Below are 6,000 nucleotides of genomic sequence, written 5' to 3'. Positions count from 1 at the left end.
GCCCAGATAGAGGCATGTAACCCGGGCAGGGCTGTTTGGCCTTTAGGCCTGTTTGTGTCCTCTGATGCCCAGATAGAGGCATGTAACCCGGGCAGGGCTGTTTGGCCTTTAGGCCTGTTTGTGTCCTCTGATGCCCAGATAGAGGCATGTAACCCGGGCAGGGCTGTTTGGCCTTTAGGCCTGTTTGTGTCCTCTGATGCCCAGATAGAGGCATGTAACCCGGGCAGGGCTGTTTGGCCTTTAGGCCTGTTTGTGTCCTCTGATGCCCAGATAGAGGCATGTAACCCGGGCAGGGCTGTTTGGCCTTTAGGCCTGTTTGTGTCCTCTGATGCCCAGATAGAGGCATGTAACCCGGGCAGGGCTGTTTGGCCTTTAGGCCTGTTTGTGTCCTCTGATGCCCAGATAAAGACATGTAATCCGGCTAGGCATATGTAAGTACCAGGCCAGGGCAGTGGCTTTTGTCCCAGGCCAGGCCAGTGGCTTTGTGGCCTATGTGCCTATGGGCCTTTTCTGGGTTAGCAGGCCCCTGTGGGGGAAAAAAAAAAAATGATTACCCAGGCCTGGCATGAACACTTGACCCGGTGATTGTGAGTCAAGCGCCCTAACCATTAAGCCATACAGCCTTTCGTGAGTAAAGAGACAGCGAGGTGAGGTCAAATTCTCCTTCCCCGTCCAATTAGTCCCATATTGGGCCACAGCTGGGGCTCATTGAGCCCTTGTTAGGGTTAGGGTTAGGGTTAGGGTTAGGGTTAGGGTTAGGGTTAGGGTTAGGGTTAGGGTTAGGGTTAGGGGTTAGGGTTAGGGTTAGGGTTAGGGTTAGGGTTAGGGTTAGGGTTAGGTTGTCTAGTTTTGAGTCGGTTGATCCACTTCCATCTCTGACACGTGGAAGCCGAAGGGGGGGAAGGGAGGGGTGTGCACTCCACACATGTGCGCGCGGTCCGGGTGGGTCCGGGCGCGGCCGGCCAAAGTAGTAGGCCCCATGGTTGCCCACTTGTAGATTAACCCGTTGGTTGGGTTAAAAGACTGTCTGTCAGTAGGTTTTAGGTTTAGGTATAGTTTTAAGAGTGGTTAAGGTTAGGGTTAAGGTTAGGGTAAGGTATAGTTTTTTAGAATGGTTAAGGTTAGGTTTAGGTAAGGGTTAGGGTTAAGGTTAGGGTTAGGGTTAGGGTTAGGGTTTAGGGTTAGGGTTAGGGTTAGGGTTAGGTAAGGGTTTTTTAGAGTGGTTAAGGTTAGAGTTAGGTTTAGGGTTAAGGCTAGGTATAGTATTTCAGAATGGTTTAGGTAAGTCTGTCAACTCAACTTAGGATCAGGCAAAACCCTTGAGTTGCGTACCTTATGCAGGTCCGGTCCTCGGTTGGTTGCCATGTGTCCATGTCGAGTGGTATGGTCATGATGTCTTGGTCCGCTATGTCAACGGAAGTGGAAAGCATAGTGCAACTTAGGAGTTTACTCTCTTTCGGATCCTTCTTTTTTTAGCTCCATGTTGTCTATGTATTTACTTCAGTGTTCGTCAGTCTTTGGTCCTGGATGTTTTCAATCATGTGTGTAATTAGGAGTTATTCCCTTCCAGGATCCTAATTCCAAATTAACCCATGTCTAGTCAAATCCAGCTGGTCTGTATGGGTATACTCGGCGTAGGATCAGGCAAAACCATCGAGTTGCGTACCTTATGCAGGTCCGGACCTCAGTCGGTTGCCATGTGTCCCTGTCAAGTGGTCAGTCTTTAAACTACCCTTGGAGTTTCGTCCTGTGTTTCGGTAGGTGTATGGAGGGTTTAGGAACCGGCAAACCCTCTCTGGCTTACGTATGAAACGTCCGGCAGTAGTAGAAGTTAATTGGGTGTTTACATCCCCACCATCTCAGTCGTAAGTGATTCAGTGGTTTTGGGTGATAGTGACCAGTGAAGTTACTCCCTTCCAGGATCGTAACGTTTCCAGAGGTATATCCTCCCTAGACAGTGAATTTGTTCGTAGTCCAGGTCAAACAAGTGGATCGGTTGTCCAGGCTAAGTACGGCGGGGTAAGGGATCCTCCCAGAGGAATTATTCCGTGGGATCCAATTCTCCGCCAGACATTATCTGGGCACCCCAGGGATTACACGGCCAATGCGAGTCCTCCAGCCGCAGCGCCTGACCCAAAAGCCCCTCTTTTCGAGGACTTAACTGCCCCAACCCGCTAGGACCACCCATGCGCTACTGGACATACTGCCAATCCAATTCTAAACTGGGGTAGATAGTCGTCCAGCGCGTTACGTGAGTCTCCCGTGTGTAAAGGGGCTGGGAGGGTTGAGCCGATTGGTCTGCCAACAGAACCCCGAGAGGTCCCGAAGGAGTCCGGTCTATCCATATCCTCCTGTCTTCTTGCTTGGTGTATGGAAGGGCCTAATTGCTTAGGGTGTAATCGCTGCGGGGGAGTCGCCAAGGTCGGGGTCCCCAGAGTAGTTGGAGAAAAAAGGTTCTCGTCCGTTGGGGGTGCTGGTGGGTGTCTCCAAAAAATATTTTAGAAGAATGGTAGGTTGGTGAAGGTTTTTTTTGTTTAAATTTGGTCTATTTGTGTTCTATTTTATTGTTTCTTTCCGTCAAGGGTCCATGGTCATGGTAACCCTTACTTCCAGAAAGAAAAAAGAAAAAAGAAAAAATCATATAGATGATTTTTTTTTTTTTTTTTTTTTTTTTTTTTTTTTAGAGTCCGTGGTCACGGTAACTCTATAGTGTTTAGTAAAGTGGCTCAAGGAAAGTATTATTGAGAGTCCATGGTCATGGTAACTCTATGGTGCTAGTAAAGTAGCTACAGGAAAGTTATATTGAGAGTCCATGGTCATGGTAACTCTATGGTGCTATTGGAAGTCTGTTTTTGTGGTCTTAATGACCCCCTGTCTTTTGTATGGGATGTGGGGTGTGTAAGGTGCAGGTGCAGTGTATGTCCAGATGTTCCTCCGCTGTACTGGAAGCCTCAGTGGTGGTCCAGCCCGTGGTAGTGGTGTTGGTCCTGGAGGGTTATTTTTGGGAGGTCCATCCTAGGTTCGTGAGTCTCGGTTGTATTTTTTGAGTTCTTCGTTGTGGTTGTTATTTTTGGAAGTGGCTGTTGATTAAGGAATCCTTAAGATTTTTGTTCCTTCTGAATGCCAGGATGGGGGTGTGGAGAGGGAGTAGTTTTTTGGATTTGAGACATCATTTTTTTGGGGGATGCGAGTAGCCACTCGGAAGCTGGGTGAGTTGTATGGTGGGGGTAGGCCATCAGGTATGGTGGGGTTGATCCGCTTCTAGGGAGAGTTCTTTTGACATCGGTTCCCGTGGGAAGTGGTGTTGGTCCTCGAGGGGTTTGGGAGGTCCGTCCGTGGGTCCCGGAGAGATTCTTTGGTTCCTTTGTTGTGGTCTTTGGGAGGCCAGGATCGGTGTGTGAAGAGGGAGTAGTTATTTTGGCCGTAGTCTCTTCTGGATGTGGGTTACCACCCGGTAGCTTGGTGAGTTGTATGGTGGAAGTGGGCCATCGGGTGTGGTAGGGTTGGGCCTCTATCTTGGGAGAGTTCCTTTAACATTGGTTCTTGTGGGTCTTGGGTTGGTGAGACCAGGTTGTCCCGTTTTTTTCAGAGTGGTAGTGGTTAGGGTCTGGTGTTCCAAACGGTTTCTTATATTTTGCTGTGGTATTGTTCCACCTGTGGAGGCATTAACCCTGCGGTACTGGATCGGTGAGGGCTTCGCCTTTCGCTGTGTTTTGCTGCTGGATGGAGCAGGTGGGTTGATCCGGTCCGTGGGGTTTCTGGAGGGGGACAGAGCACGGGGTCAGGGTCCACAAATCGATAGCTATTGTTGGGTTGTAGGAAGTTTATGGTGTTTTTGGATTTTCCTGCAGCGTCTTTAGTGTTCGTAAAGGTGGTTTGGTTTTGGGGCCCTCTGGTCCTGTGTGGGGGACAGTCCTCTGGGGTGTCCACGTCCTATCTCTCCACTGGATTGGTGAGAGCTTCGCCTTTTGGCTGGGTTTGCTGTTTTGATGGAGTGGGTGGTTTAATCCGGTCCGTGGAGTTTCTGGAGGGGGACAAAGCACGGAGTCAGGGTCCAGGAATGGATAGCTTCTGTTGTGGTGAAGGAAGTTGGTGTTCTTTGAGTTCCCCGCAGAGTCTAAGTGCTCATAAAGGTGGTTCGGTACTGGTGCCCTCTGGTCCTATGTGGGGGACCGTCCTCTGGGGTGTCCACGTCCTATTTCTCCATCCTATGGTGTGGTGAGCGGTGGTGGTATTCTGTTTGAAGAGGTGACCTGTTTGGTAGGTTTGAGGCATGTCCTTCTCGAAGGGGCTAGGTGTCTAGAAGGTCCTGGATTCCCATCATGTTGGATTGGCTGTGGGTTTGGTTGCCTGCTGGGGATGTCATCCAATGTTTCTGTCCAGCAATCCCATGAATGATGGTGTTGACTGGGAAGAGTATGTGGAGATAGACGGTTGTGGAGTTATAACCTGTTCCTGCTGATTATCATTCCATACCACCCAGGTCTGGGTATGGGATGGAGATGAAAATGCAGAGGCCACCTTAACACTCTGCCTCTGCTCCGTTCCCTCAATCACCCTGGTCAGGGTATGATGTGGGGGAAGGTTAGGAGGGTTTGTGTTGCCCAAAAGGAGCCCTTCCCTATGTCAACCTTATGAGGGTATGACCGGGTCTCTGGGTCCTCTGGTATGGTGGGGGTTTGGCCGCTTTTTTAGAAGGGTTTCTTTGTTCTCGGTTCCGGTTGGTCTTGGGTTTGTGAGGCCGGGTTGTCCTGTGTGGTCGGGGTTGTAGTGGTGGGAGCCTGTTGTGCCATTTGTTGAAGCCTGAAAAAAAGACGTTATGTTAGGCGAAGTCGACGTTCCTACAATGAGACTAGGTTGCCAGTCGAAACTTTTTTCGGCTGGCCCCTCTGAGCGTCTCTTCTTAAAAGGTGTAGAGGGTCTAAGTGATTATCTATGCCCCGTCGAAATTTTTGGGCCCGGTTTGTAGGTGGAGTAGGGGGTCTGGGTTGCCATCAGAGTGCCCGGGGTCCTTGTTGTCTCGTAGATCATCCGTTGTAGTGTGTCCCTGTGTAAAACTCAAAATAAGGGTAAGAGAAAAGTACAAATGAAAATGGGTAGCCAAAAGGAGATACCCCCGAAGTCCGTGTGGAATCTGCCTTCCTTACAGCATCACAGCGGATCTAGGGGTAGCCCAGCCACGACGCGTTTCTGCCTTGCTCGGCTTCATCAGGTGGCAGGGAGGAGAAAAGAAAGGTGCAAAAATAGGTGCACTTGGTCGTAGTACGGTAAAAAAAGCCGTATTTTGGACCAGGGAAAATGGGGTGTGTGTGTGGGTATATGTGTAGTTGAGGCTCGACGGTCTTGGAGGTCTATGAAGGTCCGTTGAAAAAAGGCCAAAAAGGGCGTTGATTCTCTGGGAGGTGGGTTCCGTGATGTAGGAGTACCTAGATTAGGGGAGGAATCGCAAGGATTTAAAAGCGGCTCGGAGTGGTCTAGATTCAGGGTGTAGCATGAAGCTATTTAGGGTCCTTTTGTTCCAAAGGGAGTAGAAGGATATTCGTGGGGAGTGTGGAGTACCAGCTGGCGGCTTGGTCCAGGTGAGGTGTATCCATGGTGTAGCATGGAGCTGGGGTCTGGTCTTTCAGTTGGAGTAGTCATCTTGGGTGCAGTTCTTTGGTAGAGGTCCAGCTTGTGTCTTCTCCAGGTGAAGTGTCTTCAAAAGATGTTCAGGTAGAATGGTACTGAGGCTGAGGGAAGCTCCTCTTTTATAGGAAATGAGGGGGGTGTGGTTTTGCCAGGTGTCGAATCCGATTGGTGCATGAGGTGTGCATGCGGTGTTCATGTGAGAGAAACGACCGTGGCTTGTCCAATGAGATCGCTTGGCTTTTGGGGAGAGGCGTCTAGTAGTCTGTTATGTGATGAAAAGGCCTCCGTCGTTGATTCCAATGGGGAATTTGTATAGGAGAAGTAGACACTTTGCTTTTGGGGTGCTGTTTGGGTTGTGGGTGTCCGAGAGGT

At 49.9% G+C, this 6,000-nt stretch overlaps 1 protein-coding gene across 1 annotated transcript in view; it reads left to right on the top strand.

The window, feature by feature from the left end:
- Nucleotides 1–295: 295 nt before the first annotated feature.
- Nucleotides 296–6,000, top strand: part of LOC118950549 — a 23,123-nt gene continuing 17,418 nt past the window's right edge. Inside the window, exon 1 of the mRNA XM_036973765.1 lies at nt 296–718. The gene's annotated coding sequence lies outside the window, so the exon portion shown is untranslated. The remainder of the gene's footprint in view (nt 719–6,000) is intronic.

This window comes from Oncorhynchus mykiss, unplaced genomic scaffold (genome assembly GCF_013265735.2).
Source record: "Oncorhynchus mykiss isolate Arlee unplaced genomic scaffold, USDA_OmykA_1.1 un_scaffold_309, whole genome shotgun sequence".
In the NCBI taxonomy this organism is placed as follows: domain Eukaryota; kingdom Metazoa; phylum Chordata; class Actinopteri; order Salmoniformes; family Salmonidae; genus Oncorhynchus; species Oncorhynchus mykiss.
Note: the sequence above shows the minus strand (reverse complement) of the source record. Positions and strands in the feature narration are given on the sequence as shown.